Source organism: Staurois parvus, unplaced genomic scaffold (assembly GCF_062004578.1).
Source record: "Staurois parvus isolate SC_StPar_1 unplaced genomic scaffold, SC_StPar_1.0 ptg000279l, whole genome shotgun sequence".
NCBI lineage: Eukaryota > Metazoa > Chordata > Amphibia > Anura > Ranidae > Staurois > Staurois parvus.
The window spans coordinates 229196-252852 of record NW_028318075.1 but is presented as its reverse complement, the minus strand read 5'-3'; the positions used below and the strand labels follow the sequence as shown (position 1 = coordinate 252852).

Genomic DNA, 23657 nt, shown 5'->3' with positions numbered 1-23657 from the left:
ACTGTATACATTCAGTAGGACAATAAAGCACATTTAATCTAGGATAAATATGCAGGATATTAAAGATTTATCTTTTTCTGACTCCTTTCACAGAACTCTACTTGCAGAGGGACCCTTGTCATGTTGTGGTTTATTTTGCTCTTTTGAATGATACCAAACCACTAAGATGCAGTGCAGCGTATGAACAGGCTGTTCAGTAATACTTGATTTCACCAGCAGATGGAATTGTATATTAAATCTGAAACAGATTCCTGGTCACAGCAGAACTGAGAAGTTGCATGACTAGGGTACTTCAGATTGGATCACTTTTTACTAACCCACCACTTTGGCAACCTAAACTTTAACCATATCCTTAAAACCCACAAAAGACAGACCATGGACTGGAGTTAAGTGGCAACAGCAGTCTTTTATTACAACACAACAGAAAACATCTCTTTAATTACAGTCAAATGATAACTAAGTAACAAGTAAACAGTAAAGTAGTATTGGGTTCAAGATCCTTAAAGGTACTATCAGACATAACCAGATCCATATACCTGTGGCACCAATTCCATATATTAGGCTTTGATTCAAACAACAATATCTCAGGAAAGAATTCACAAACTGCCCATAGACAACTCCTGACCCATCAAGTATTGGGTCATGCAGAAGTCCACACTAAAGATGTGTCTGTGACAATCTTTTATTACACCAAAATAGACAAGTAAAGGTTATGGAATAGCATTTATGGTAAATTGAGTGAACTTTATGGCTTTGGCACAGTTGTAATGTTTGCTGGATAGTATTAGCAGTTCAATTCTTTTTGCAGTTTAATTCATTGCTTAGAATGGCTTTCTAAGAGATGATAGCAGTTTTCTGGGTTTTTTTTTCACTCTACATGCAGGCATTTTGTTTGGCATCAATGATCTTCAGTTTTTTATATATATATATTTAAAAAGATCATCTTTATATAGATAGTCTTTTTAATATGTGTTCAAGCTTTAAATACCTTGTTTCTATGTATCTTTTAAGGAAAAAACTGCTCATTACATGTGCATATTGTGCTTCCTTCTTCGCAGTGCTACTCAATGGGGTGGATTGACCAAAGGCAAATAGACTGTGCACTTTCCAAGTGCAGTTGCACTAATTTTCCCCAGAGCTTAGTAAATGCGGTAAAACTCTGCCGATTTCCATCATGTGCAAGCAAAAATGCTGTTTTTTACTTTCCTTGCACCTGATTGGGTATTCTTTACAAAGTGAAGCTGTACCATATTTACTGAGCTTTGGGGAAAATTAGTGCTAATGCACTTGCAAAGTGCACAATCTCTTTGCCTTTAGTAAATCCACCCCAATAGCTGTGTTTACTGCTCTTTGTTAAACTGTGAATCTATGAATTGTCTGATTTGCTGAAAACAATGTACTTCCTATATGGCTAATACATCATCTCAACAGTTGCTAATCAGCATATAGCGACTAACTGGGCATGATCCAGTGACTAATCTAGAGATCTTTACGTTTAATTTAAAATATACAGGAGAGTAAGCATATACAAATGTGAGTCATATCAAAATGATTTTAAGGCTGTGGCAAGCAGCCTTGGATAATGTAGGGTGTAGTCCTAGATAAGGGTATGTGTTGTACCAGGTACATGGCATTTTTATTGATAAGAGAAAGACCGGCCTGCAGGCACGCTTGAAAATGGGGTCCTGTTCCATTAGGGCTCTGGTCAGGGTAATAACGAAAGTTGGGTATCTGGCCATCAGTCCGGGATCTTTTTGAATCTCGTTGGAGAGCTCAGGATGTTGGAGCACAGTGTTCCCAATAGAACTCTCCATGCAAAATTGCTGTGTTATATTTTGGATCTGTTGACCAGGAGATGTAGAAAAACGCTTTTGTGTTTGGTGTACCACTGGAGAAATTACTTTATTATATTGAAAAGTAAATGCGAGTAAATAACTGACAGGGTGGATTGACCAGCATGTTCCTACTGTTTGGACTATTATGCTGATATCCCTGAGTCTTTCCCTTGTGGTTTTGTGCTAATCTCTCACAAGTGTACACTATATTAATACTTAAAATATGCTTTTTATTGAAAATACATTGTACTTTTCCTCACCAATATTGTAAAATACTTTTGATTGTACTACTTACAAAAGTAACCATGCAAATACAAAACCCCAAATAATTTGGTACCACTGACTCTAACCACTGCTTATGTATAACACGGGTTCATGTGAGGACATAACCTATCAAACTTTACACATGGGATGTTCTCTTCCAAATGAGCGCGTCCCAAAGCCAATACACATTGCATTCATGGTTCTACAACCCCTATCAAAAAGTATGGAATCACTACTCTTGGAAAATGTTCATTCAATTGTTTAATTGATTAATTGTGTAGAAAAAAAAAAATCACACACATGCCTCAAAACTATTTTCATTTAACATTCCAACCTTCTGGCTTTAAGAAACACTTAAAAAATAAAAAAGAAAGAAATTCATAGTCAATCGCAACTGTTTTTGCAGATCAAGCAGAGGAAAGAAATATGTAATCACTCAATTCTGAGGAAAATTTTATGGACTCACCATGTGCTTTGCAATTCTAAAACAAACATCTGCATCAGATTGCATCTGCTAATTAGTCTGCAGTTAAAGTTTTACTAAACCCACAACAGTAAAATCAGTCTGTATATGCAGTAAAGCAGGCTTGTTATACTCAATGTGGAACCTAAGGGGTTAATCTTCTGCATTGCGTAAAAAATGCTGTTTGATCTTTACTTCTCTGATCCTCCTCTTCTTCCAGTGTCCCCCACTTATCTCAAGATAAGTCATATCATGTGGAGACACTCTGCACATGCTCAGTTTAGTGTGTATTGCTAGAGAAGTTTTTTTTTTATCTTTGGAGAGTGTGTGTGATGAGCACAAGGCCAATCAGCACTGTCCACACAGAGGTCAGGGGTTTTGCATTCTCCTATTGCAGAAAGAAAACTCCTACAAGCTTTACCAGTGCTCTGCTGAACATTGATAGAAGTTATTATTATTATTATTATACAGGATTTATATAGCACCAACAGTTTGCTCAGCACTTTACAATATAGGTCACAACACTACTACTAACTGCTGATGAGAAAAGGTATTTAGCAATTTATATTTACTAAAATAATTGCATTTCCATGCTCTGTGTACTGTGGGAGACCAGATATAGTGAATGCAGGGTCCAGGGTTTAAAAAAAGAGTGCTTGCACACCTTGGTGAGTTGTTGCACCAAGCTGTTTGACATGAATCATGGCTCCAACACTAGAGATGTCAGTTGAAACAAAGGAGGATTATATAACTTCTTCAAAAAGGTAAAACATCATGGAATATTGCAAAAGATGGCGGTCCAGATTTTATACACAGCTGACTGGGAATAACCAAGTACAAATAAAATGGGAAGGTTGTAAATGGAAGTGTACTAGTAGACCAAGGAAGACATCAAAACGTCAAGATAGAAAACTTAAAGCAATATGCCCTGAAAACAGAAAATGCACAACAAAACAAATGAGGAACAAACAGGCAGAAACTGGAGTCAATGCCTGTGACCGAACTGTAAGACATTTCCTAATGGAAATTGGATTTACAAACAGAAAAGCCAAATGAAAACCATCATTAACACCTAAACAGAAAAAAACAAGGTTACAGTGGGCTAAAAAAAAGCAATCATGAACTGTGGATGACTGGATGAAAGTGATATTCAGTGATGAATCACAAATCTGCATTAGGCAGGGTGATGATGCTGGAACTTTTGTTTGGTGTCGTTCCAATGAAATGTATAAAGAAAACTGCCAGAAGAAAACATGCAAATTTACACAATCATTGATGATATGGGGTTGCATTTCATGCAAAGGTACGGGGAAGATGACAGACATTAAATCTTCAATAAATACACAAGTTTATATTGAGATTTTGGACACTTTTCTTATTTTATCAATTGAAAGGATGTTTGGTGATGATGACATCTTTTCCACGATGATAATGCATTTTGCCATAAGGCAGAAGCCATGAAAACTTTCCTTCAAGAAAGACATATGGGCCCTGATTTACTAAGAATTGAGTCTACCAGCAGACGCTGAACATTCAGGCAGACTCAATTCAATCAATCAAGACCTGTCAGTCTTCAGAAAGTCATCTAGCAAGCTTATTTTATTTATTTTATTTTTTGTAGACTCTTTCCTGTTAGTAAATACAGAATCACATCAGGCACATTTCTAGATGTAATACCGGATATGTTCGCTAGGTGGTGCACAACCGCGGGCTTTGTCCCATTGGTGTTTTTCTGTTTGCATATGAGAATACTTATAATTTCAAATACAAAGCACACCTATATTATAATTTTTTTTTGCTGTTTCTCCAAAAATGATCGGCCAACTAATGCATTTCCTAATGAATGTCATACATTCTATTTTCAAATGTCAAAAATTTTCACACTTTTATCTCAAATAATTTGAATGTCTAGTTCTAATTTCCCAATATAATGATATATCTTCATTCTCTTTAATCATGCAACTATTCTACATTCCAGCTCAAACTCTGTCTCCTACAGTGGCTTAGTGGTTAGTATTCAGGACTTACAGCACTTGGGTTACGGGTTCTAATCCCAGTCATGGCTGCACCTGTCTGGAATTTGCATGCTTTCTCTGCACGGGTGTTTCTGCCAACACTCCAAAGACATGCTGTTAGGTTAATTGGGCCTAGTATATGTCTGAGTTTCTGGCCTCTTGACATTCGTGAATGCCCAAAATATGGAGATCAGTTTCCAGGGTTCTGTCAGTGCCAAGAATATTGATCAATCAATTAAGATTTTGGCTACTGACTAGAAAGTGGAAAGGGAGTGAATCTTACCTGCGTCCTGTTCTTCTAACAAGTTTGAAACTTTCAATTTTCCTTCTGTTTATATTTCATTACAACTTTGTTTCTTTTCTCTTAGGCTACTTTCACACTAGCTTTGTCAGCAGGCGTCAGACAGGCGTTTGGGAAGCGTTTTTAACGAAAATTCTGCACATGGCAGCACACACTGCTGTTCACACTGAAGGGTTAGCGTTGCGTTGCGGCAAAACTGGCGCCTCATGTCGAGTCAGGATTTGAAGCCTCCCATTCAAGTCTATGGTGCCGCTCCTCAAATGCCTGGCAGGAATTTGCAGTGCGGTTGCGACGCATTTGCGGAGCGTTAATACCATTTAACTTCATTACAGTAATTTGTGGCGCAGTTTTAACGCTTGGGAAACGCTTATCAAATGCCTCAAAACTGTGCATAGGGCGTTTGGGGAGCATTTGAGTAGCATTAAAAATGCTTCCCAAACGCCTGTCAAATGCTATAGGGGTGTTTGGCAAGAGTTAGGAATAAAGTCAAGTGTGAATGAGCCCTTAAACCTCTCTCCTTATACAACTTGACCCCACCCCCCCTGTTATCACCTGTTCCATCTGCAAATCTATGTATCCCCGCCCCACTCTTTTTATTTAACTATTTATTTACTGATCAAGTTAATGTGTCTCATTTCCTATTAGCTACAGCTCAGATCTCACATTATTATACGATTCCTGATTGTATCTCACCACTAGTCTGATTGAATTCACAATTCCTGGTCAGTCCCGTTCCCTGACCTATAATAACCTTTAGGGCTGTGTTTCAGTTGCTTTTTTTTGCATCCAAAACACACAGAAAGAAGGTTATATGGTTGTCAATGTTCACATCAGCGCTTGCAGTTCCAGTGCGCTGCAGGTACTGCCAAAAAAGTTGAACAGGCTGCATTGTTTATGCAAAGAACTGTACTGGAATGCAGTAAAATGCCCTGGAAAGCACTAAAACGCACATGTCCCTAATTTAATTGAAGAAAAAGAGAGGGGAAAAAATTAACTGGAATGAATAAAAAATACACTGGAACACTTCAAAAACGCATCCAAAATGCACTGGAACACGTCAAAAACACATCCAAAATGCACTGGAACACGTCAAAAATGCATCAAAAATGCACTGGAACACGCTAAACATGCATCCAAAAATGCATGCAAAAACACATCTGGAACACATCTAGACTGTGTTTCTATGGTTTGAACTGGCCCTTAGGACTTGTTCACACCATTTCTGATGCAGAAACGCATGCAAGAGCATGCATTTTCCTGTACAGCAAAGAAATGCAATGCCCTCTGCAGATGTGCGCAGGTACCATGATGAAAACTTAATTGCACCTCCACACGTCTAGTAAACACAGACGCATTCACAGCCACCAAAACGCATGGCACCACACTACTATGCAGTTAGGTGCAACACACTTTTAAAATAATATGCCTGCAGTATTTTTGCATGTTCCCACACATTAGGCAGCCCATTGAAATTAATGAGCTGAAGGAAAAAAAAAGTAAAAAATGCCACATTCGCACAGGTCCTCTGGCCTGTACAGCATGAATGAGGGGGTTTTTCATGTGGCTGGAGCCACCTGTTACACTATGGGGACACTGCAGCTGTATGAACACAGGTTTTAATCTGACAGGTGTGAAGGCATGGGGAAGTGGCCCTGAATGCTCACTGTCTGTGTTCAGAGTTGTACACCTGCACCCATATGCTTGTCAAATTATGACCTGCAGCATTTCCATAGTGTAACATAGGTTGCCTGCAAACAGCGACAGCCACAAAAACAAACCACTGATTCACACTCTACAGGCCACAGCACCCATGTGAATGAGCCCCAAGACTTCAATTCAGCACACAGCGTTATTAACTCAGTACAGTTTTATCATTTAGATTTAACAGGAATATGGTTGGGATTGTGTCCATTAATAATGTTTTTAGTGTATTTTTATCATAAATATAATTTGGATATTTTCTATGGCGGTGGGGGGCTGTCATGTATGCTGTATGGGGCCCCGTGATATCTAACGGTGGCCCTGGGTGTATGCTTGTGTCTATGCCACCTGTATAGTTAGGAAGAACACTCATTTCTTCCTTGGAATACCTTGAACCTCTGCTATGTACCTCAATGTATCTAGGAATCGGACATGTTTTCAACAGAAAATACAATTATTAATAATGTTTCCCCGGCAAATGAGGATCAGCTCCTTGGTGGAGAACAGCGATCTCGCCATGTCCAGATGTGGTGTGGAATTCCACAAAAGAACATTTCACAAAGCCAAAAAATAGATTTGCAAATTACCACTAAACTCTCCTAACTACACTCCCATCCACTAACACTCCCCACTACCACTTTCAGGTGTGTGCAAACGTCCTTCCGCAAACGTCATGACGTATTTTTGATATGATAGCTGCTATAGCGCCTTCTCCAACAGCTGTCTTGGCGTTTATTTGTGCACCATAGTAATTTTCCTTGCGGCTCCATTGTGTATATGGCATTCGCGAATATATGTTTGCAGTTCTATTGTGGATTTGGCATTGGTGGATATATGTTTGCAGTTCTATTGTGGATTTGGCATTGGTGGATATATGTTTGCAGTTCTATTGTGGATTTGGCATTGGCGAATATATGCTTGTGGCTCTATTGTGTATATGACATTGAAAAGTCACGTATACACGTTTCGACTTCCTCGAAACGTGTCAGCCACCAGCTATCCAGAGGCTCCCAGTCCCCCAGCAGACCACCCACAGGGGTCTCTGTACCACTCTGCATCCTTTGTGACATGTTTCCCATGTACATCTGATTTTACATCATTTTATCTTGTGAGTATTTTACTTTTTTCAATTAACCCTATTTTTAAGGTAATGCACTAGGCCTGTGCACCCTCTTTTTGTTTTCTACACACATTGGTGAATATATGTTTGTGGCTCTATTGTGTATATGACATTGGTGAATATATGTTTGCAACTCTACTTTGTATATGACATTGGTGAATATATGTTTGCAACTCTATTGTGTATATGACATTGGTGAATATATGTTTGCAGTTCTATTGTGTATTTGGCATTGGTGAATATATGTTTGTGGCTCTATTGTGTATATGAAATTGGTGAATATATGTTTGCAGTTCTATTGTGTATATGACATTGGCGAATATATGTTTGCGGTTCTATTGTGTATTTGGCATTGGTGAATATATATGTGTCAGGGATCCCCTCGGCGCTGGTCCCGGCGCAGGCGCAGTGCGCCGCTCTCTGCAGGGACACGGGCACCAGTTCCTGGCCGACCGCGGCATTCAGGCTTGCGCATGCGCAGTAGGAACCGCGGTCGCGCGCCGGGCACCAATGACAGCGCAGGGCGCGATATTTAAACGGCCCTGAGCTGTCATTCAGTGCCTTCTGGTCTCTTCTGCATACCTGTACCTGTGATCCTGTTTCCTGTAAGTTGCTGACCCGGATTGGACCTGACCCTTGCTGTATTCTCCCACTCTGACCCCTGGCTTGCCTGACCTCTCTCCTGGATGCCCCTTACTAGATCTGACCTCCTGTTGCTGACCTGGCGTGTGACCCGACTATTCTCTGCCCGCTGTTTTGTACCGCACCGACCCCACTGTTACCGACCCGGCTTGTCTGACCTTGCACCTGCTCATCCATCCATCCATCCCACCGGGGTCTCCCGACCTCCTCACATCAGGCTCTTCCCCGTGGGAGCCCCTGGCGAATACCCCTACCACTGACAGGCGTACTCAGGAGCCACGACCTGGTCTCCGGGTACTCCAAGTCCATCCCCACCATCAGGGGCTCTGGTGAACAAGTACCCTGGGGCTTAGACTCCGTGCCCTGGGAGCACCTAATCAGTGGAGCGCTAGTGGTACCGCCAGGCGGTCCCTTACAATATGTTTGCCGGTAAAGGCCCAAAGTCAACATAAATTGGGGGCCTAATTTATTAATGTTAAGAGTATTGTAGAAAAAGAATAGCCAGCTGCACATTGAACACGACCTATTCACTGGTACATAACATTGTCTTGTGGTGCAATAGGGGGCTTTTGGTTTGTTAGTTTGGACATACTTGCATATGTGCACTCTAACAAGCTAGATTTGGGCATATTATATAGCTCGCAAAATATGTGTTAGGGGTGATAATATATTGAACTTGAGCATGAAATAACCCCCCAAAAAATATACATAGTCCAAACGTTTATTGATCAAATACATATTCCACATTTAATTGGACAGCAGCAACAAGTAGGTAGTCAATTTCTTGGGAAAAAAAAAGCAGGATTGATGTTGCTAAAATAGAATGGTCCTGCTCATAAAAGCTTACAATCTATAAGATTATACTTCTAATGAACTGTGCTTTCACAGGTTACAGCAGGAAACAAACGATTAATATGAATCACTTAGTAAGATTATCTATCCACAAAATAGGCTGCAGATCAAAATATTAATATGAAAATTCATAAGAAAGTGACAAAATAACAAACACCTCCCACCTCCCCAAATCCCCCACACATACACTTCTCTTCAGGTTTGTCCGAAAACTGCATTTCAGTCTAAATAAGCAAGCAAACTATAGCCAAGTGCAGATTTGGAAGAGCAGAGCAATTGACATGTGTTAGGATTACAATGCAAAGATAATAAACACACAATCATTGTACAATAACACACAAACACACTTTAGAAGGAAAAAAATGCAAAACATTTACAGCCCACATCAAAACACAGCGTGAGTGTGGTCTGGGGCAATTCAGCACAATATCTCTTCCTCCCCAAACCACCACAAGCAAGGACTTGCTGAAAATAACCTGGCCTGTACAAGGAAAATCAGCCACTACTACAACTCTTTATATAGCATAGGCCACACCCACCACTGTCATTCATTTGGTCAGAGAAAGTGTCTGCACCTGATTAATTCTCTTCCCACCTGTGTTAACCCTTGGTATACAGGCCCCACAAATCAGAGTCAGAAAGAAATCCACAGTGAAGTGTACCTGTGCAGCATACAACAGAACATTGAACAGGGATGTGAAGGGGAACCCCATGGCAACATTTATTGGCACTATGGGCACAATTCACTCCAAATTATTGCATGAGTTAAGGCAATCACATGAGCACATCTCGCATGCAATACTGAAAATGTCAATTCATTTTTGCTAGTATGCGTAATTTTCCATAAATCAGAAAAACACTCAGGAAATCAAACATAAAAAGACCTTAGACCCCGGTCACATCAAAGCCAATTTAGAAATTTTGCGACTTACAGTGAAGATGACGATTTCCTTGCAATTTGCAAGACATCTGACACAGATATCTATGCAAATTGCCACAAAAGTAGTACATGTACTACTTTAGAAATCAGTGTCAGAAACGCACCCATGTGACCGCTCTAATAGCAGACAATAGGGTGCGACTTGGCATACAATTTGCAAGTCGCATGTCATGCAAATCACATGCCAAGTCGCACTCAATGTGACCACTATTAGACCACTCCTCCTCGTCTTCCTCTCCTCCATCCCAAAAATCGCCTCCCTCTACCCGCCCACCCCCCCAAAACAGCTCTACATTGCCCCTTCACTTCTGCCCTCTCCCCACTACGGCACTCACCACCTCCTCCTGGTACTCCACTCCCCGGTCGACCCACGTGCCACCACTACCAGACCCACACGCTCCTACACCTCCCATTCCCATGCCACCCTCCTCACCCTTCTCCTTCTCCTATCCGCTGGGGACATCTCCCCGAACCCTGGCCCCCCACCACCTCTCCCCCCCTCCAGGGACCCCCCTGCCCCCGCCAGCCGCCGCAACCCCCTCAACCTCATACCTGTGCACCTCCTCCCCGCATCCATCCCCCCTCTCTCGGTTGCACTTCTGAACGCCCGTTCGGTTTGCAACAAACTAACTGCCATCCATGACCTCTTTATCTCCCGCTCCCTCAACCTCCTAGCCATCACCGAAACCTGGGTACAGGCCACTGACACTACCTCCCCTGCGGCACTCTCCCATGGAGGTCTCGTCTGGTCCCATTCACCAAGACTGAGCGGTCACAAAGGTGGTGGTGTCGGCCTGCTCCTATCACCGCTGAGCACCTTCCAGGTCCTCCCTAACCCCCCCTCCCTAACCTTCTCCTCCTTCGAGGCTCACTGCATCCGGCTCTTCTCACCCACCCCCCTAAGGATCGCAGTGATCTACAGGCCCCCCGGATCCATAGCCCGCTTCCTGGATGACTTCGCCGCCTGGCTTCCCTTCTTCCTCTCCTCTGAGCTACCGACCATCATCCTCGGGGACTTCAACATCCCCATCAATGACAACACCCCAGCTACCTCCCAACTCCTCCACCTAACCTCCTCCTTCACACTCACACAATACACTCAATCCTCCACCCACATCAATGGGAACACCCTGGACCTCGTCTTCTCCCACCTCTGTACCCTCAACCACTTCACTAACACCCCCTTCCCTCTCTCCGACCACCACCTCCTCACGTTCTCCACCTCCCCTTCCCCTAACTCCCCCCCCCAGTGCGCCAAACCATCACCAGCCGCAACCTCCACAACCTGCACCCGGCCCCCCTCCACTCGGCTGCCGACCGCTTACACGACAGCATCCTTCCACTGTCATGTCCTGACCTAGCCACCTCCACGTACAACGACTCACTATCAGCTACCCTAGACTCTCTGGCACCCCTAACCACACGCAACATCAACCCCAGACCGCTCCAACCATGGCAGAACAACCACACTAAATGCCTCAAACGTCGCAGTCGTGCGCTGGAGAGACTATGGCGCAAAACCAGGTCCCCTCATGCATTCTCCCTCTACAAATCTGCCTTCCTCACCTACACCTCCTCCCTCCACGCCGCCAAGCAGGCCTACTTTGTTAACCTGATTAACACCCTCTCCACCTGCCCTCGCCGACTCTTCTCCACCTTCAACTCCCTGCTCTCCCCCCCCCCTCCTCCACTCAGTACCTCACTTACCGCCCACGAGATTGCCACTCATCTCCACAACAAGATTGACGCAATCCGCAAGGACATAGTCAACTTGCAATCTACCTCCCCATCTAGCCTCCCCCCTTCCATCACCCCCTCATCTCTCCCCTCCTCTGACCTCGCAATGGCACTGCCCCCCACCACACCCAAGGCCCTGCCTACCGTAACCCCCCCATCACTGCACTCCTTCAGCCCTACTACCACTGAGGAAGTCAGCAGAGTCTTCTCAGAAGCCCGCCTCACTACCTGCCCCCTGGACCCTATCCCCTCTCAACTCCTCCGGTCACCCCCCTCTTCCCTCATCCGCTCCCTTACCCACATCTTTAATCTCTCCCTCTCTACTGGCGTCTTCCCCTCCCCCCTAAAACATGCGCACATCACCCCCATACTCAAAAAGCCCTCCCTGGACCCCACTGACCTCAACAACCTCAGACCAATTTCCCTGCTGCCACTCACTTCCAAGCTCCTTGAGCGCTTGGTCTTCGATCGCCTAAGCGCCCACCTGACTGACAGCAACCTCCTTGACCCACTACAGTCTGGCTTGCGTCCCCTTCACTCCACCGAAACTGCCCTCCTCAAAATCACCAACGATCTACTAACCGCCAAAGCCAAAGGCGACTACTCTGTCCTCCTCCTCCTAGACCTCTCCGCGGCCTTTGACACAGTCGACCACCCCCTCCTCCTTAATAAACTACTCTCCCTTGGCATCAGAGACACCGCTCTCTCCTGGTTCTCGTCCTATCTATCCCAACGCTCCTTCAGCGTTTCCTACAACGGTGCCACCTCCTCCTCACTCCCCCTCTCTGTTGGGGTCCCCCAGGGCTCTGTCCTTGGACCCCTTCTCTTCTCCATCTACACCTCCTCCCTTGGCAAACTCATACACTCCCACGGCTTCAATTACCACCTCTATGCTGATGATACTCAAATCTACCTATCCACCCCTCACCTCACCCCCACATTCTCCGCCCGCATCACTCACCTCCTAAACGACATCTCTGACTGGATGTCGCTCCATTTCCTCAAACTCAACCTCTCCAAAACCGAGCTTCTCATCTTCCCCCCAGCCCGCGCCCCCCCCCCCATCCTTTCCATCACTACCAACAACACCACCATCAATCCCGCCCAGCAAGCCAAGGTCCTTGGCGTCATTCTGGACTCAAACCTTTCCTTTCAACCTCATATCAAATCTCTCACAAACACATGCAGGCTCCACCTCCGGAACATCTCCAAGATACGCTCCTTCCTTACCCCAGACACCACTAAACTACTAGTACACTCCCTGATTATCTCACGCCTGGACTACTGCAACTCCCTCCTCACCGGCCTACCCCAGTGCAGGCTCTCCCCGCTTCAGACCATCCTGAACTCAGCGGCCAGACTCATCCACCTCACCAGCCGCTCCACCTCTGCCACCCCCCTCTGCCTCTCCCTCCACTGGCTCCCCATTGCCCAACGCATTAAATTCAAATTGCTCACCCTGACCTATAAGGCCATTCACAACACTGCCCCTAACTACCTCACTGACCTGATTCCCAGGTACCACCCTACCCGTACCCTTCGCTCTTCACAGGACCTCCTTCTATCTTGCTCCTTGGTCTCCTCCTCCCACGCACGACTGCAAGACTTCTCCAGGTCCTCCCCCATCCTCTGGAACTCACTACCCCAATCCATCAGACTGTCACCTTCCCTCCTCACCTTCAGGCGCTCCCTGAAAACCCACCTCTTCAGGGAAGCCTACCCCACCCTCACCTAACAGCCGCTGCCCTTCCCTCCTCCTACCACTCCATCCCCCACAGCCGTTTCCTCCTGTGCCTCTACCCCCTCCCTCCTAGATTGTAAGCTCGAAAGAGTAGGGCCCTCTTACCCCTTGTGTACTGTTTGATGTTACTGTTCTGTTTTATGTATTGTCCCCCCTCTATTGTACAGCGCTGAGCAAACCCTTTGGCGCTATATAAACTCGATAAATAAATAAATAAATCCACAGTGAAGTGTACCTGTACAGCATACAACAGAACATTGAACAGGGATGTGAAGGGGAACCCCATGGCAACATTTATTGGCACTATGGGCACAATTCACTCCAAATTATTGCATGAGTTAAGGCAATCACATGAGCACATCTCGCATGCAATACTGAAAATGTCAATTCATTTTTGCTAGTATGCGCAATTTTCCATAAATCAGAAAAACACTCAGGAAATCAAACATAAAAAGACCTTAGACCCCGGTCACATCAAAGCCGATTTAGAAATTTTGCGACTTACAGTGAAGATGACGATTTCCTTGCAATTTGCAAGACATCTGACACAGATATCTATGCAAATTGCCACAAAAGTAGTACATGTACTACTTTAGAAATCAGTGTCAGAAACGCACCCATGTGACCGCTCTAATAGCAGACAATAGGGTGCGACTTGGCATACAATTTGCAAGTCGCATGTCATGCAAATCACATGCCAAGTCGCACTCCATGTGACCACTATTAGAGCAAAGATGCTGCCACCAGCACATCTATGTTAGGACAGCTGCCCAGGGAGATCATGAAACTTCATTGCCGTGGTTGGGATTCAAACCGACGACCCTAGCGCTGTGAGGCAGCAGTGCTAACCACTTATTCACTTATCCACTGAGCTGTGGCACTAATCCAGCTTCTATTTCTGTGGTGTGAATCAACCCTAAGTCCCTGGGCAAGGTCACTGTAACTAGCCAGATATCTCAAATATGACACAAATGTTGTACTATGTTGCCAATTCAGATATATGTTGGTTCTATGTATCCCAATACAAAGGATTAATACTAATACAGGTGTACCTCGGTTTACGAACGCCTCTGTTAACGTAATTTTCGGTTTACGAATGAAAATCCATTGAAAATAATGCCTCGGTTTACACAATTCTTAATAATTTTTTTCACAATACAAAGTGTATGTCGGTGCTGATTTTTAAATGCAAATGCCAGCCTTTTTTTCTTCTTCACTATAGCTCACAAGCTTATCTATCGCTTTCCCCGAAGTTACAGAAAACTTTGTATCTTTTAATAAACTAAAAGTAAAACTTGTTTCCTTTAGGGATATAAACTCAAAGAAAACTTTCTCTTTTAGCTGGGGGAAGTGACAGCTGAATTTCTGAGCTATAGTGAAGAAAAAAAAGTGAGAATTACATTTAAAAACTGGCACCATAATAAATAAAAAAAAGGCGTGGGGTCCCCCCTCCCATCCACACCAAGCCCTTCGGGTCTGGTATGGATTTAAAGGGGAACTTCAACGCCAAAATTAAAAAAAAAAAAATGGCGTGGTGTCCCCCCCAAAATCCATACCGGACCCTTATCCGAGCATGCAGCCCAGCAGGTCAGGAAAGAGGGGGGGACAAGCGAGCACCCCCCCCTCCTGAACTATACCAGGCCACATGCCCTCAACATGGGTGGGTGCTTTGGGGCAGGGGGGCTCCCCCCCCAAAGTACCTTGTCCCCATGTTGATGGGGACAAGGGCCTCTTCCCCACAACCCTGGCAGGTGGTTGTGGGGGTCTGCGGGCAGGGGGCTTATCAGAATCTGCACCCCAGAAGGGTGGAATGTTAAATGAAAATAGTTTTGAGGCATGTCTGTGATTAGTTTTTTTTTTCTACACAATTAAATGAACATTTTCCAAGTGCGGTGATTCCATACTTTTTGCCAGGGGTTGTATGCAATGTAAAATGTATTATTTAATACCAATCAGCTGTGTCCCTTTTAAAGAAAAATGTAGACCAATATGAATTCTTATGAATATTTTTCCAAATGTAAAAAAGTTAACTCTTACTGGCCCTTCTGCCCATCTATTTCTGTGACTTGCAATGCATTCATCTACTTGCATTTACTTCATTGGCAATCTGTTAAATCTTAACCTGTGATCTAATTTACAGGATGGTCTCTCATCAGGAGAGGGCTGGACGTGGGAGATATGTTGGGATGAGGGCCCTGAGTAGAGATACTCCACAATTCAGACCTCATTTAAAGTAGGACATGTAGTCAGTAGCAGCTGTTTGGAATTAAATATTAGTATAGCAATTAAATCACCTGGCAAAGGAAAGACTTTCATCCTTGACTTCTTTTGTGGCTCTAAAATGTACAGAGAACCGCAAAGCAGGTTGGTGCTGAAGATATGTGTGTGTTTGTGCAGATTTGTGTGTTGCTAAATGAAAAGGGTTATTTGTGATCATGGTATGGTATTTTATTTATCATTTTAGGTGAATCCAGAATCCATAATTGTCACAGAGAAGCAGTTACCTTGTTCAACTCACAAAGTACTTCTTATTTTACAATTCATCCCTTACGATCCCTCCTATTAGCACATATTGTATGTGAAAAGGTTTGTTACAATACAGCATGATTTTTAAAGTACATGCAAAGCCAATTTTTTGATGAGGAATGGTTAAGACCACTGCTTTATTTTTCTCAGCAAATGAGCGCAGGAATGCAACCATGACCCTCCAATTTCACTAATAGTTTTAGGGTCTTAAAGAGACCTTAAATACCAGGAGCGCATTACATACAGAGTGAAGAGGTGGGGGACTGCAGCAGAGTTCAGCCTTCTTCCACAGCTGCTTATCTCTGCATCCCCCATCCACATTTCACTTACACCCCTCTTTAGCTCTGACCTCTGCAAGCAACCCACCCTCCATTACCCCCATCTTCACCACCCTCCTTAAAAGCTCCACTGTCTTTCACATGTCTAACTTTTGTTGCTGTATTAAGCTGAAGCACCTAGCCAGCTCTAGTACCTCCCTGCACACTGTAGGAGGGTCCTCCACCTCTCTGCAAAGGGATCATGAAGTGGGGGTGTCGTCATCCGCATTGCACCCCGGGCATCTCCCTTGTACCTATCCTGCACTCAGTGGGAACCATTCAGGAGACCAGATCTTTGGGAGCTGTTGGGAGACAAGCTGTCACTTATGAACACAGAAGCCAGATTTCTGTGTTTACAAGTGATAGTGGTGAGCAGGAAGCAGAGGGCCCGAGCCAGAGGTTCATGCTGAGAAAAAGCCCCGATTAAATTGGAGCTCAACCCAAAAGGGGAAGTTCCGCTTTAAGTCTTTGTCCCCCACTCCCCGTTAAGGATTGGCACCTTTGGGGAGCGGGTACCCGCTCCCACTTCCGCTGCGAACGCCTAAGACGATCGGAAGCAGAAGTTGTCCTCCCCCCTCCCTCCCCGTAGTCTTCTGGGATATGTTACAGGTTCCAGAAGACTACGGGGCAGTTCACAAAGCACAGCACTTCTCGCGCATGCGCAGTGGGCACCCGGCTGTGAAGCCACAAGCTGTCACAGCCAGGTGCCCACACTGAAGATTTTGGCGCCAGGGAGAGAAAACGGCTGGTGAAGCCAGCCATGGTGAGAACACCACTGGACCAAGGGACAGGTAACTGTATTTTAAAAGTCAGCAGCTACAGTTTTTGTATCTGCTGACTTTTTTTTTTTTAAATCAACTGGAACTCCACTTTAAGATCCCTCTCATGCTTTTTGTTTCTGTCTGAGTTCCATTTGCTTTAGCAGCTTATTATAGGGCACCCAAACAGGCTCGCTCCAGAGCCACTGCTCTGAGTGTCCATTCTCACACACAATTGCGACTCAGCCCCACCGCCTCTGTCTCATTGGCTCACTGGCTGTGATTGCCAGCAGCGGGAGGCAATAGCTCCCATTGCTGTCTCAGTCAATGAGGAGGTAGAGCCACCAGAGAGCTGAGGCTTTCATGCACATTGCAGGATCATGATGGGGCTCAGGTAAGCATTAGGGGGGCTGCTGCACACACACAGTTTTTTACCTTCATGCATAGAAAAAACTTGAGCCTTTAGAAGCACTTTAAATTCTCCATAATAGTAGATTGTAAGATATTGATAGATTGCTCAGTCCTCTGTTTCTTACAGTGAATGACAAACAGGTAAGGGCATGTGCTGCAATGCAGCAGTGATTGGTAGCAAAGGTATACGGTGGTGCATGTTGTCATAAAGTGTATGTAAAGCCCAAATATTTCATTTGATATAATTTGGAAGGGTTACCACTGGCTGGTTATTATTTACCCTTACTATTGGACCTGATAACCATTGTCTTGGGTGCAGAAAGAAAAGAAATCCAAACAGTTTAAGTTTTCACAGGAACAGAAGTTGAGAGGAAAACTGTTCTGCTGATCTTGCCCTTGTTCTTTGAATGATTTTTTTCTTAGACCTCGTTCATATGGGCATACTTAAGGTGGAACTTTAGCTAAGAATAAAAAATTGGTGGACAGGCAGGATTTTTAATGCAGAAGAGACATGCTCTACCTCTTCTGCATTAAACCTACCTACCTGCGTGTACAGGCACAGCTCACTGTACAAATTCGGTAAAGCCAAATTTGATTAAACTTTCGCCTCAGCCAATGACAGTGGCCAGTATTCAGAAACCAGAAGCTGGCCACCCAAAAATGTCAACAGCCAGGCAGGAAACTCCGGGACAGCACATTGCAGGATCGGAGGTGAGTATTGGTCCAGTTAAAGCATACACCCATGGGTCATGTTTGCCTGCATGGGATGCACAGGTGTTCTGGGCAAATGAATACAGGCAGTACTAATTATGTCAATTGGGACACTGCAGCTGCACAGCCATAGTCGCTACTCCTAATTTGAAATCTGTGTGGGTACAAGTGTGTGACCCTGAATTCATGCTGCCTGCATCTGGGGACACACACCTGTACACATCCAAACCTGCATGGATGTCAAAATAGATGTCATCGCTTCACCTCTGTACCCTGTCATCCTGGGAATGCCTTGGCTACTGGCCCATAACCCACATATTAACTGGGCCACAGGAGAAGTGAAATTCCAGTCCTCTTACTGCCAAGAACTTTGCTAGCTCAGCCCATTAGTTCAGACCTCGGCCCTATTATGCTGGACTCTGACAATGACCTGCGTTCAGTGGTTCTGGAGGCCTACCATGACTTCCTAGATTTCTTCAACAAATAGGGGGCTGACACCTTACCACCACACAGACCTTATGACTACCCCATTGAACTTCTACCCGGGGCTCAAATTCTGTTTGGACGAATATTTCTTCTTTCAGAACGTAAACTTGAGGCCCTGAAGGAATACCTGGACAACAATCTTAGCAAGGGGTTTATTCAGCCCTCCACTTCTCCAGCTGGAGCACAAATTTTCTTTGTGGAGAAAAAAGATCACTCCCTCCAGCCCTGTGTGGATTACAGAGACTTGAACAAGATCACAGTGAAGAATTGATTCCCTTTACCACTGGTCCCTGAACGTTTCCAAAGGCTTCGGTCTGCTGTAATCTTCACTAAACTGGACTTGTGGGGGACCCGTAATCTTGTACGGATCAAAGAAGGGGTCAAATAAAAAAACAGCCTTCCACACATGGTTTGGCCATTTTGAGTATCTTGTGATGCCCTTTGGATTATGCAGTGCACCGGCAACATTCTAGTACTTTGTTAATGATATTTTTAAGGACTTTCTGGATATTTTCATCGTTTACCTTCACGATACCTTGATATTTTCGGTTTCCCTAGAACTCCATCAACTACATGTCATGAAAGTTCTTCACTGGCTCAGGCTACATGAACTTTATGCAAAACCAGAAAAATGTAACTTTGAACAGCAAAGCATCCAGTTTCTGGGATTAATTATATCTACTGAGGGAATGAGATGGATCATCATGGGTCATCACTGACCCTGGCTTGACTTCTGACTATGCTCCTGCCTGCCACTTATACCTCATCTGCTTGCTAGTCGCTGACTGTCTGAGCCTGCCTTGTGCCTGTTCTTCAGCTGCCTCTACCATTCTGCATAAGCCTCAGTTCCAGTTCATCTGCCAGCCTATCCGGTCCTTGGGTTCTACTCTACTGACAACACATCAGCATTAACCAGTGAAAGACTATCAGGCACTCATGCCACCCCATGTTCTGGCGTTCCCTGTCACCCTACCAGGGGCTCCTGAACTGGGGCTGTGAGAGGAGCCTTCCCTCAGTACTTTAGGCTCCTCCATCAGGTACATTACAGGAAAACAGTAACCTGAAAAACTGACTGAACACACACCCAATCAGCAGAGGAGTATAAATTCTTGTTAATTGCCTTGATGCCAGTCCCTCTATCTCACTGGCGCCCACCCAATAGAACTCGCCTCAAGTTTCCCCAGTACCCTTTTCCTTATATCCTCTTTCCCCCCCCCCCCCCCCCCCCGCTCTTCTCCCTCTTTCTCTCCCCCTCCGATCCCCTTTTTCCCTTTATTCTCCAGCCTTTAGTGAGGCGCGGACAGATGCAACTTCAACCAATCACATGCTATGCTTCCTATGTTGAGGGGCTCTCTGTGTAGCACTTGAAAAACTGCAATTTAATGTTTTCTTTTGTTTTAGAAATGTTCTTTGTTTTAATTTATACTCCTTTTATTTTTCTTGTGACCCTGGAACCTCACAGACGCTACAAGCTCTCGCCGCAATAATTGGGTTGATGCCAGCTACTGGGTTGACCCACTTGGAGATTTTTCTGCTTTCCTGTAATTTGCACATTCAGGTGAAACTCAAAAAATTAGAACTTCATGCAAAAGTTTATTTATTTCAGTAATGCAACTTAAAAGGTGAAACTAATATATGAGATAGACTCATTACATGCAAAGCAAGATAGTTCAAGCTGTGATTTGTCATAATTGTGATGATTATGGCTTACAGCTCATGAAAACCCCAAATCCACAATCTCAGAATATTAGAATATTGTGAAAAGGTGCAATATTCTCGGCTCAAAGTGTCCCACTCTAATCAGCTAATTAAGCCATAACACCTGCAAAGGGTCCTGAGCCTTTAAATGGTCTCTCAGTCTGGTTCAGTGGGAATCACAATCATGGGAAAGACTGCTGACCTAACAGTTGTGCAGAAAACCATCACTGACATAAGGAGGGAAAGCCTCAAAAGGTAATTGCAAAAGAAGTTGGATGTTCCCAAAGTGCTGTATCAAAGCACATTAATAGAAAGTTATGTGGAAGGGAAAAGTGTGGAAGAAAAAGGTGCACAAGCAGCAGGGATAACCACAGCCTGGAGAGGATTGTCAGGAAAAGGCCATTCAAAAGTGTTGGGGACTTTCACAGGGAGTGGACTGAGGCTGGAGTCAGTGCATCAAGAGCCACCACACACAGACGGATCCTGGACATGGGCTTCAAATGTCGTATTCCTCTTATCAAGCCGCTCCTGAACAACAATGTCAGAAGCGTCTTACCTGGGCTAAAGAAAAACAGAACTGGTCTGTTGCTCAGTGGTCCAAAGTCCTCTTTTCTGATGAGAGCAACTTTTGCATCTTATTTGGAAACCAAGGACCCAGAGTATGGAGGAAGAATAGAGAGGTACACACTGCAAGATGCTTGAAGTCCAGTGTGAAGTTTCCACAGTCTGTGTTGATTTGGGGAGCCATGTCATCTGCGGGTGTTGGTCCACTGTGCTTCATTAAGTCCAGGGTCAACGCAGCCGTCTACCAGGAGATTTTGGAGCACTTCATGCTTCCTTCCGCAGACGAGCTTTATGGGGATGCTGACTTCATTTTCCAGCAGGATTTGGCACCTGCCTACACTGCCGAAAGCACCAAAACCTGGTTCAATGACCGTGGGATTACTGTGCTTGATTGGCCAGCAAACTCGTCTGACCTGAACCCCATAGAGAATCTATGGGGCATTGCCAAGATGAGAGACATAAGACCGAACAATGCAGAAGAGCTGAAGGCCGCTATTGAAGCATCCTGGTCTTCCATAACACCTCAGCAGTGCCACAGGCTGATAGCTTCCATGCCACGCCGCATTGAGGCAGTAATTGCTGCAAAAGGGGCCCAAACCAAGTACTGAGTACATATGCATGCTTATACTTTTCAGAGGTCCAATATTGTTCTATGTACAATCCTTGTTTTATTGATTGCATGTAATATTCTAATTTTCTGAGATTGTAGATTTGGGGTTTTCATGAGCTGTAAGCCATAATCATCACAATTATGACAAATCACAGCTTGAACTATCTTGCTTTGCATGTGATGAGTCTATTTCATATATTAGTTTCACCTTTTAAGTTGCATTACTGAACTAAATTAACTTTTGCACAATATTCAAATTTTTCGAGTTTCACCTGTACTGAGATTTACTGTGTTATCTAGTGGATTCTAGTGATCCAGCATCAGCAGGATTACTTGAACATACCCTAGAATGGACATGGGGTCTTTGGTTTTCAAAAACCTGTTTTACTCTATGTCTAGAGGTGGTTTGACTTTTAATATGTACAGCATGTGGCTGTTTCACTTTTTGGCCATCTAACCCTCCCTATCCCACCAATTACTCCTCCCCCCAAGGGGGGCTTCCTTCCCCTCCTCCCCCCTCACCCCCTCTCTCTGATTGTGCCGAGACCCTCATCTTATAAAACAAAACATAAATGGTCATTATTGTGACTCTCTACACATTGTTATTGTTGAATCTTAAGTTCACTTTTAATATGTTATTAAACAATATTTCTGGTCTAAGAGCAATGGGGATATTGCGGACACTGCAGTCCTAGGCCATTCAAATCAATGCCCACCTGTTATATTTCTGCCTACATGCACTATGCCATATCTCAATATTATTTCCCCATACTTACACATTCAGTACAGGGCTAAACTACCTGGTGGCCTCTGTGATCCTCCACAGCATGAACCATTGTGTTCTCTCGGTGAGCCTCAACACCTTTTTGATTATGCTGCTCAACCCCTTAGGGTCTTGCCTCCCATTTGCCTGCTGATGGTTCGTCCCCTCCTTTGTTAAGTGCAAGAATTTGTACTACTCATGCAACCCGGTCTCATCTTTCTCAGTCTTTGCTCCTTCCCTTTCTCCCTGATTCCGCAATACCACATCCCAATATCCCCCCCCTTTTTTTTTTCCTTTCCTTCCCCCTCCCCCACTTGCCCCCCCACCTTCCTTGCTCCCCTTCCCTACTTTCCTACTTTCAAAATAATAGATCCTCCGTCTCCTCCTCTATGGGAAGCTTATAAAGTGGTTTTTCGAGGCCATATCATATAGTTATCTTCCCAGTGCCAAAGGAGACATAAACAACAAAAAACAGCTCTAGAGAAAGATCTGGAGAACGCGACGCAACTCTTCAAAAAATCTCCATTTCTACGTAATAGGAGATGAGTTGAACAGCTGCGCACAGACCTTAATCTCTGCCTGACAGACAAGGCAGAACATCAACTCCGTTGGTCATGCCAAAAATTTTACACAAACGATAATAAAATTGGTACCATGCTAGCTAACTGACTTCAGTCGTTTGTTCCTAAGCACCAATTTTGCACCTTAAAAACTAGGAATCATTTATGTGCTTCCAACCAATGCCATATTGTGGACAAATTTCAATTCCATCTAGCCAGATTATATGCAAGCATATGAGGGGCCCCTATGGAGGCGATCTCTGATTCCCTACGAGACACCCCTCTCCCAGAAAGAACTTCCGACCAACAGCCAACCTTTGGCGCAGACCTCACGGAGGCTGAGATTCGACACACCATTATGGAACTGAAGACTAATAAGCACGCTGGACCAGACGGCTTTACAGCCCTATTCTATAAGAAGTTTATTGATATAGTGGCCCCTATCTTAACTTTTTAACCAACTTAAGCACAATGGTCAACTTACGTCCAAAATGCTTAAAGCACATATAGTAATGCTCCCCAAGCCTGTCAAAGACACAGAAACCTTGGGCAAACTACTGCCCTATTTCACTACTCAATGTAGACATTAAAATCCTAACAAAAACCCTGGGTACTAGATTGAACCACATAATGTGGGCTTTG

General features: G+C 44.3%; 1 protein-coding gene across 1 annotated transcript in view; it reads right to left on the bottom strand.

The window, feature by feature from the left end:
• The window catches only part of KCNA7 (potassium voltage-gated channel subfamily A member 7), a 129580-nt gene that overhangs the window by 7328 nt on the left and 98595 nt on the right, over positions 1-23657 (bottom strand). The gene's annotated exons all lie outside the window — the stretch shown is intronic.